We start from the raw sequence: 10394 nt of genomic DNA on the forward strand, positions 1-10394 counted from the left end.
TTTTGTTTGTTTTTATCTTTATGTTTTTCTTTTCCTTTTTTTTTTCTTTTTCTTTTTTCTCTCTTTCCCTTTCTTTTCCCACTGCTTCAGGTCTTTTCTGATTTGTTTAGAGTATATTTTCTGGGAACGTTGTTACCCTGTTAGCATTTTGTTCTCTCATTAATCTATTCTCCTCTGGACAAAATGACAAGACAGAAAAAATCACCTCAAAAAAAGAACAAGAGGTAGTACTGACTGCCAGGGACCTACTCAATACGGACATTAGTACGATGTCAGATCTAGAGTTCAGAATCATCACTTTAAAGATACTAGCTGGGCTTGAAAAAAGCATGGAAGTTATTAGAGAAACCCTTTCTGGAGAAGTAAAAGAACTAAAATCTAACCAAGTAGAAATCAAAAAGGCTATTAATGAGGTGCAATCAAATATGGGGGCGCTAACTGCTAGGATAAATGAGGCAGAAGAGAGAATCAGTGAGATAGAAGACCAAATGATGGAAAATAAAGAAGCTGAGAAAAAGAGAGATAAACAACTACTGGATCACGAGGGCAGCATTCGAGAGATAAGCGATACCATAAGACGAAACATTAGAATAATTGGGATCCCAGAAGAAGAAGAAAGAGAGAGAGGGGCAGAAGGTATAATGGAGCAAATTATAGCAGAGAACTTCCCTAATTTGGGGAAGGAAACAGGCATCAAAATCCAGGAAGCACAGAGAACCCCTCTCAAAATCAATAAAAATAGGTCAACACCCCGACATCTAATAGTAAAACTTACGAGTCTCAGAGACAAAGAGAAAATCCTGAAAGCAGCTCGGGAGAAGAGATATGTAACCTACAATGGTAGAAACATTAGACTGGCAACAGACCTATCCACAGAGACCTGGCAGGCCAGAAAGGACTGGCAGGACATATTCAGGGCACTAAATGAGAAAAATATGCAGCCAAGAATACTATATCCAGCTAGGCTGTCATTGACAATTGAAGGAGAGATAAAAAGCTTCCAGGACAAACAAAAACTAAAGGAATTTACAAACACGAAACCAGCCCTACAAGAAATCTTGAAAGGGGTCCTCTAAGCAAAGAGAGAGCCTGAAAGCAACATAGACCAGAAAGGAACACAGACAATATACAGTAACAGTCACCTTACAGGCAATACAATGGCACTAAATTCCTATCTTTCAATAGTTACCCTGAATGTAAATGGGCTAAATGCCCCAATCAAAAGACACAGGCTATCAGATCAGATTAAAAAACAAGACCCATCGATATGCTGTCTGCAAGAGACTCATTTTAGACCCAAAGACACCTCCAGATTTAAAGTGAGGGGGTGGAAAACTATTTACCATGCTAATGGACACCAAAAGAAAGCTGGAGTGGCAATCCTTATATCAGACAAATTAGATTTTAAACCAAAGACCGTAATAAGAGGTGAGGAAGGACACTATATCCTACTTAAAGGGTCTATCCAACAAGAACATCTAACAATTGTAAATATCTATGCCCCTAACATGGGAGCAGCCAATTATATAAGGCAATTAATAACAAAAGCAAAGAAACACATCGACAACAATACAATAATAGTGGGGGACTTTAACACCCCCCTCACTGAAATGGACAGATCATCTAAGCAAAAGATCAACAAGGAAATAAAGACTTTAAATGACACACTGGACCAAATGGACTTCACAGACATATTCAGAACATTCCATCCCAAAGCAACAGAATACACATTCTTCTCTAGTGCCCATGGAACATTCTCCAGAATCGATCACATCCTAGGTCATAAATCAGGTCTCAACCAGTACCAAAAGATTGGGATCATTCCCTGCCTATTTTCAGACCACAATGCTTTGAAACTAGAACTCAATCACAAGAGGAGAGTCGGAAAGAACTCAAATATATGGAGGCTAAAGAGCATCCTACTAAAGAATGAATGGGTCAACCAGGAAATTAAAGAAGAATTAAAAAAATTCATGGAAACCAATGAAAATGAAAACACAACTATTCAAAATCTTTGGGATGCAGCAAAGGCAGTCCTAAGAGGAAAGTATATAGCAATACAAGCCTTTCTCAAGAAACAAGAAAGGTCTCAAGTACACAACCTAACCCTACACCTAAAGGAGCTGGAGAAAGAACAGCTAATAAAGCCTAAACCCAGCAGGAGAAGAGAAATAATAAAGATCAGAGCAGAAATCAATGAAATAGAAACTAAAAGAACAGTAGAACAGATCAACGAAACTAGGAGCTGGTTCTTTGAAAGAATTAACTAGATTGATAAACCCCTGGCCAGACTTATCAAAAAGAAAAGAGGAATGACCCAAATCAATAAAATCATGAATGAAAGAGGAGAGATCACAACCAACACCAAAGAAATACAAACAATTATAAGAACATATTATGAGCAACTCTATGCCAGCAAATTCGATAACCTGGAAGAAATGGATGCATTCCTAGAGATGTATCAACTACCAAAACTGAACCAGGAAGAAATAGAAAACCTGAACAGACCTATAACCACTAAGGAAATTGAAGCAGTCATCAAAAATCTCCCAAAAAACAAAAGCCCAGGGCCAGATGGCTTCCCAGGGGAATTCTACCAAACATTTAAAGAAGAATTAATACCTATTCTTCTGAAACTGTTCCAAAAAATAGAAATGGAAGGAAAACTTCCAAACTCATTTTATGAGGCCACCATTACCTTGATCCCAAAACCAGACAAAGACCCCATCAAAACGGAGAATTACAGACCAATATCCCTGATGAACATGGATGCAAAAATTCTCACCAAAATACTAGCTAATAGGATCCAACAGTACATTAAAAGGATTATTTACCACGACCAAGTGGGATTTATCCCTGGGCTGCAAGGTTGGTTCAACATCTGCAAATCAATCAACGTGATACAATACATTAACAAAAGAAAGAACAAGAATCATATGATCCTCTTAATAGATGCAGAAAAAGCATTTGACAAAGTATAGCATCCTTTCTTGATCAAAACTCTTCAGAGTATAGGCATAGAGGGTACATACCTCAAGATCATAAAAGCCATCTATGAAAAACCTACAGCGAATATCATTCTCAATGGGGAAAAACTGAGAGCTTTCCCCCTAAGGTCAGGAACGCGGCAGGGATGTCCACTATCACCACTGCTATTCAACATAGTATTAGAAGTCCTAGCCACAGCAATCAGACAACAAAAAGAAATAAAAGGCATCCAAGTTGGCAAAGAAGAAGTCAAACTCTCACTCTTTGCAAATGATATGATACTTTATGTGGAAAACCCAAAAGACTCCACCCCAAAACTGCTAGAACTCATACAGGAATTCAGTAAAGTGGCAGGATATAAAATCAATGCACAGAAGTCAGTGGCATTCCTATACACCAACAACAAGACAGGAGAAAGAGAAATTAAGGAGTTGATCCCATTTACAATTGCACCCAAAACCATAAGATACCTAGGCATAAATCTAACCAAAGAGGCAAAGGATCTGTACTCAGAAAACTATAAAATACTCATGAAAGAAATTGAGGAAGACACAAAGAAATGGAAAAACGTTCCATGCTCATGGATTGGAAGAACAAATATTGTGAAGATGTCAATGCTACCTAGAGCAATCTACACATTCAATGCAATCCCTATCAAAATACCATCCACTTTTTTCAAAGAAATGGAACAAATAATCCTAAAATTTATATGGAACCACAAAAGACCCCGAATAGCCAGAGGAATGTTGAAAAAGAAAAGCAAAGCTGGCGGCATCACAATTCCGGACCTCCAGCTCTATTACAAAGCTGTCACCATCAAGACAGTATGGTACTGGCACAAAAACAGACACAAAGATCAATGGAACAGAATAGAGAGCCCAGAAATGGACCCTCAACTCTATGGTCAACTAATCTTCGACAAAGCAGGAAAGAATGTCCAATGGAAAAAAGACAGTCTCTTCAACAAATGGTGTTGGGAAAATTGGACAGCCACATGCAGAAGAATGAAACTGGACCATTTCCTTACACCACACACAAAAATAGACTCCAAATGGTTGAAAGACCTCAATGTGAGACAGGAGTCCATCAAAATCCTAAAGGAGAACACAGGCAGCAACCTCTTCGACCTCAGCCGCAGCAACTTCTTCCTAGAAACATCGCCAAAGGCAAGGGAAGCAAGGGCAAAAATGAACTCTTGGGACTTCATCAAGATAAAAAGCTTTTGCAAAGCAAAGGAAACAGTCAACAAAACCAAAAGACAACCGACAGAATGGAAGAAGATATTTGCAAATGACATATCAGATAAAGGGCTAGTATCCAAAATCTATAAAGAACTTATCAAACTCAACACCCAAAGAATAAAGAATCCAATCAAGAAATGGGCAGAAGACATGAACAGACATTCTTCCAAAGAAGACATCCAAATGGCCAACAGACACATGAAAAAGAGCTCAATATCGCTCGGCATCAGGGAAATCCAAATCAAAACCTCAATGAGATACCACCTCACACCAGTCAGAATGGCTAAAATTAACAAGTCAGGAAACAACAGATGTTGGCGGGGATGCGGAGAAAGGGGAACCCTCCTACACTGTTGGTGGGAATGCAAGCTGGTGCAGCCACTCTGGAAAACAGTATGGAGGTTCCTCAAAAAGTTGAAAATAGAGCTACCATATGATCCAGCAATTGCACTACTGGGTATTTATCCCAAAGATACAAAAGTAGGGATCCAAAAGGGTACATGCACCCCAATGTTTATAGCAGCAATGTCCACAATAGCCAAACTGTGGAAAGAGCCAAGATGTCCATCGACAGATGAATGGATAAAGAAGAGGTGGTATATATATACAATGGAATATTATGCAGCCATCAAAAGGAATGAGATCTTGCCATTTGCAACGACGTGGATGGAACTGGAGGGTATTATGCTGAGCGAAATAAGTCAATCAGAGGAAGACATGTATCATATGACCTCACTGGTATGAAGAATTCTTAATCTCAGGAAACAAACTGAGGGTTGCTGGAGTGGGGGGTGGGGTGGGAGGGATGGGGTGACTGGGTGATAGACTGGGGAGGGTATGTGCTCTGGTAGCGCGGTGAATTGTGCAAGACTTTTGAATCTCAGATCTGTACCTCTGAAACAAATAATGCAATATATATTAAGGAAAATAAAAAGAAGAAGATAGCAGGAGGGGAAGAATGAAGGGGGGGAAATCGGAGGGGTAGACGAACCATGAGAGATGATGGACTCTGAAAAACAAACTGAGGGTTCTAGAGGAGAGGGGGTGGAAGGATGGGTTAGCCTGGTGATGGGTATTGAGGAGGGCACGTTCTGCATGGAGCACTGGGTGTTATGCACAAACAATGAATCATGGAACACTACATCTAAAACTAATGATGTAATGTATGGGAATTACATAACAATAAAAAAAATAAAAATTAAAAAAAAAAGAGAGACCCAAAAAATGGCTTAGAGGGCATTGGTTAGTGCATGTTGCTGAAAAGTTTAGAGAAAGAAAGGGCTTTAGGCATGGATTGAAGGGGATTTTGCTCCATTTCTCTGATACTCTGATAGCTCTGCCTTCTACTCCGGTGGCTTTATCCTCAGGCTGGCTGTGCAAGATGGCCCCCAGTCTGCATACCACCTCATGCTATCTCCTCCATGTCCAGGAAGAAAGAACAGGATGCCTTCCATCAACTATTTGACAAATGCCTTACGTTTTGCACTAACTGGACCATCTTGAACCAGTCTTTTGGCTAGATAGATGTCAGGGGCTGATTGGATTTGTGCTGAATTATCCAAACCAATTATGTTACAACAGGGCTTGGATTTTCTTGATAAGCATTAAGTCATTAGAGGTTGCCCTGGAGATGGGGGTGGGGCCAATCTCACAAAATCAACACAACTACCACAGCAGAGAGAAGTGACTGGAGGTTGTCAAGACAACCGTCATACCAACTGAGGGGAGGAAGAGAGAAAGAGCAGAACTAGATAGAATACTTTTTGTCACCATTGCCCAATTAAGAGAGGATAGTGGCTTGGCCTGGGATGCTGGCCATGCAAGTGAAAAGAAGTGGATAGATTCTGAAATCGACTCTTCGAGAGGATTTACCGCTAGATTGGGATAGGGGGAGGGGTTATGTGTTAAATTTTTAAGTATGAAAACCAGGTCAGAAAGCACTGGGTGTCGCCCACTTCTGCTCCTAGTTTGTCTCCAGGCAGAATAAAGATCAGAACAGTGTTGAGTGGCAGGCTCAGCTCCCAGCAAATTTATACCAGAGAACAAGCCTCTCTGCTTTTCAATGCAAATTCCTTCTAAGCAGCAATATCAACAGGCAAGTCAGATATGAAAATACTTAATGATTAGCAATTGTTGACATTTTAAAACAAGGGAGAAACCCAGTGTAGGTGTCATACCCAGAAGTTGATCATGCAGCCTCAATTTGACCCTCTTAAACACAAGCCAGTTTATTTTCCTCATGATCAAAGCTTCTGTCTCAGTTACAAGCCCCTCCTATTTTCTTCTCTAGCTCCTTCTCAGTATATTATCATCATAGGTTGGAGCCTGAATGAATTCATTACAATTCTATGTGCCAGGTTCTGTGCTAGGACTTACATACATTGCCTCATTAATTTGAAGTATCATCCCCATTCCCAAAATGAAGAAATTCAAGTTGTGTGGGCTGGAGATTTGGAGTGAAGGAGACTACAGTTTTTGAAAGGCCACTGTCTTGCTTCACACCTTCTATGTTACATAGTGGTCATAACAATGCTAAGATTATCACTTGCATAAGAAAAATGAGATTCTGAGAGATTCAGTATTGTGGACAGGTCACACACCAAATTAGGAGGAGAGTCGGGATTCCAGCCCTGGTTTTTGTTTTCTGGATTCCCAGTCTTTCCACCACACCACGATGTCTTTCTGGGCAGAGATACCCATCACAGACTTGGGTGGGGAAATGCTGAGCTGAGCTGAGCTTCAACAAATAAAGAGTAAGAAGGTGCCTCTAGGAAGCCATCAGCACAGTCTTCTCTCCTGACTTTAAAGAAAGGTCCCAAGACTTTCCTTGGGAGATTTTTCTCATCCCAATGAATAAATTTTATCCTCCATCCCCCACCAATCTGTTCTGCTCACCCTGACTCTCCACAGCAGTCTCTGCTTGAATGAGGACACTTTTTTTTTTTAAAGATTTATTTATTTATTTGAGAGAGCGTGAGAGAGAGAGAGAGAAAAAGAGGGGGAGGGGCAAAGAGAGAAGGAGAGAGAGAATCTCAAGCAGACTCCACACCAAGCACAGAGCCCAACGCAGGCTCAATCTCAGGACCCTGAGATCACAACCTGAACAGAAACCAAGAGTCAGACACTCACCGACTGACGCCCCTGAATGAGGACACTCCTGATGACCAAAGTCCATACCTACAGGTGGTCATATACATATGGGAGGGAGTGTAATAGTAGTAATAATACATGTTGGAGCTTTTCCATACACATTCCTTTTCTCACTGGATCTTTCAGCAACTCTGAGAGATAAACAGAGTGGATCTTTTTATTCCTTCTCTGCTTATGAAGAAACTAAATCTCAGAGAGGTAAAGGGACTGATCCAATACTGTTTGGCCCCAGAAGGAATACATATGTTCTAAATGTATGTAAATGTATGCCACTGGGTGAAACTTACCTGCAAACAAAGGAATTGGGTTATTTTAATTTTTTCCATCCTCTAACAACAGCATAATGAGTTAAGTAGTTGTTTCATGAGCAATGTTGTACAGAAGGATGAGCATGTAAGAGGCGTTATAATTACCATAAAAACCCTCTGAAGATCCCCAGCTTTCCCATCTGCAGACGACACTGGAGAAAGCAGCACTTTGACGTGGATGCTCTGAATGCTAAGGCCGTTATTGTTTCCCCTGTGTAGCTCCCAGGCCCCACCGCCCTGTGTGGAGGTGCCAGCGAGGCTGGGTGAGCCACGTGCTCCCGCTGTCTTTCACGTTTTAAGGTCACGTTATTCTCCACCAGGCTGGCACCGCTTCTCTTCTCACCCTGCAGGGCCCCGCGCTGTCATCTGTCCAGAGCTTCCTCCAAATTTCAATGCAGATGAAATTCACCCAGACCGTGTGTGACAGCAATTTGAAAATAGCAATATGCATGGAACACATTTGAGTTCATTCCGGGAGAAGGCACTTACTGAGCGCCTACCATCTTCTACACAAAATGCTGAAAGATGATTGATTTAAGGCCACAGATACTGAAGCACTTAAAATAGAATTTAATATCTCCCAAAGATAATATATACATTATTTATACATATATATGTGTATATATATGTGTGTGTGTGTGTGTGTATGTGTGTGTGTGTGTGTGTGTTGCGGAAAAACATCTCTCAGTGTGCTTCCCTTCTTTCCACTACTAGAAAATAGTATCTTCCAAAGCAGGAACCATATCTGCTATATTCTCTTTATCCTTTCTTGGCACCTAGTGCAGTAAAACCAAATAAATGCTATTCACTGATTCAAAACAAGTTGGTCTGTTTAAATGAAAGGAGAATTGATTTGGATTGATGCCTATGTCTGCTTCATTTCCTGACTACCCCCCTAAAAAAATGCAGTGACCAAGAGTGACCAAAAAATGATATCATGGAGGAAAACTGAATAAAATTAAAAATACCTCTTTATCACCATATTTGGCTATTTATTTGCATAAATCATAATTAGTATGTGGTGACAGGTCATTTTATTCTAAATGCGCTCACAGTGTAATGTTTGCTGAAAAGGTAAACTAAAAGCAATGTGCTTTACATGTATAAATTGTAAAAAATTTATTTTCAAATCTATTGTGCTTCAGAAGTTACTTAGTGGGAATTTTACCTGATGATTTTGAAAAGAAGAAATCAATCAACAAATTCTAAATGATTACTTCTTCATTGAAATAACTGTTTTGTTTTGTTTTTTCCTTAACTGTATGGGAAGGAGACCCCCTGTTCTGTATGTTAGCTGAGATCTCTTCACATTATGACTGGCATTTATGCCTAAAGGCCCAGTTCTCTAAAACATCCTTGTCCAATAAAAGGGACCTTGGCCACATGTTCTTAATTTGCTTTATAACATTTTAAAATCTTAACAGTAGACAAATCGAAAATATAGAACATTCTGTAAGACTCTTCAAAAAAGTCAGTGATGTAAAAAATGAACAAAAGAAGTCAGGGAACTGTTCTAGATTAAAAGAGGCAAAAGCAACACAGACAAATGCAATGCATGAAGCTTCATTAGATACAAGATTAAAAAAAAACAGGCTATACAATAAGACATTTGGGGGACAACTGGGAAAATGTAAGTGCATTTTCCACAATAGGGAATTATTGTTAATTTTCTCAGGTGAAAGATACATTGTTAATTATATTAGTCTTACAACTTTTTAAATAGATTTTTAAAACTTTAAAATAAAAAAATGAGGAGACAGAAACCCCAGGAGGGAGTAGGTATGAAAGAGGAGGTGTTCCACCCTGTGTCTGAGTCTCCACCATGAGCACCTGAACAGGGCTTACCCAGGTTTTAAATGTCTATATACTGCAAACAAGAAGTGTTGATATCAAGCTTGGCTACTGCTTACACATCATTAGTGGCAACATCACTGAATATGCCACAGGCCAAAAATGTTCATTCATTCAACTATTCCCTCAACAAACACATACTAGATATCCCTATGTTGGATGCAACAATGAATAAGGAACCAATGTCTGCCTGCAAGCTGCTCAGAGACATCTATATGTTGAGTGACCATAGAATTCTACAACAGTCACTACAGTGACCAGTGAATTCTACAAATTCTATGAATTTTTTAAAAGCCTTTGTTATATTGAAAAAATGAAATAAACAGAATAGTTATTTGAAGTACATACGCATGTGTTTCTATCATTTGCCTAGTTGCATCTGTCTTAAAATGGCACTAGCATTTCCTTGAAGAACGTATTTTTTTAAGATTTTATTTATTTACTTGAGAGAGAGTGAGCTAGAGAGAGAGAGAGAGAACAAGCTGGGGAGGAGTAAAGGGAGAGGGAGAAGCAGACTCCCTGCTGAGCAGGGAGCCTGATAACGGGGCTGGATCCCAAGACCCTGGGATCATGACCTGAGCCGAAAGCAGAGGCTTAACCAACTGAGCCACCTAGGTGCCCCGAAGAATGTATTTATTAATATCTTATTATTTTTAAATTAGTCATCAATTGTAATCTTCAGAAATTTACATTGGTTGCTAATACATTTGAAATTGCTGACACCTGAAATTGACACTTGTCTATACTTTTCCCTGATAAAATGCTGTGTCCATAAGGTGCTGAGGTAGCTAATAAACTCAGAGCCAATCATAGAGAATATTCCCAATTCCAAGTTTTCTGCTTAAATATGCAAATA

The sequence above is a fragment of the Phoca vitulina genome, unplaced genomic scaffold, assembly GCF_004348235.1.
Source record: "Phoca vitulina isolate PV1807 unplaced genomic scaffold, GSC_HSeal_1.0 scaffold9, whole genome shotgun sequence".
NCBI lineage: Eukaryota > Metazoa > Chordata > Mammalia > Carnivora > Phocidae > Phoca > Phoca vitulina.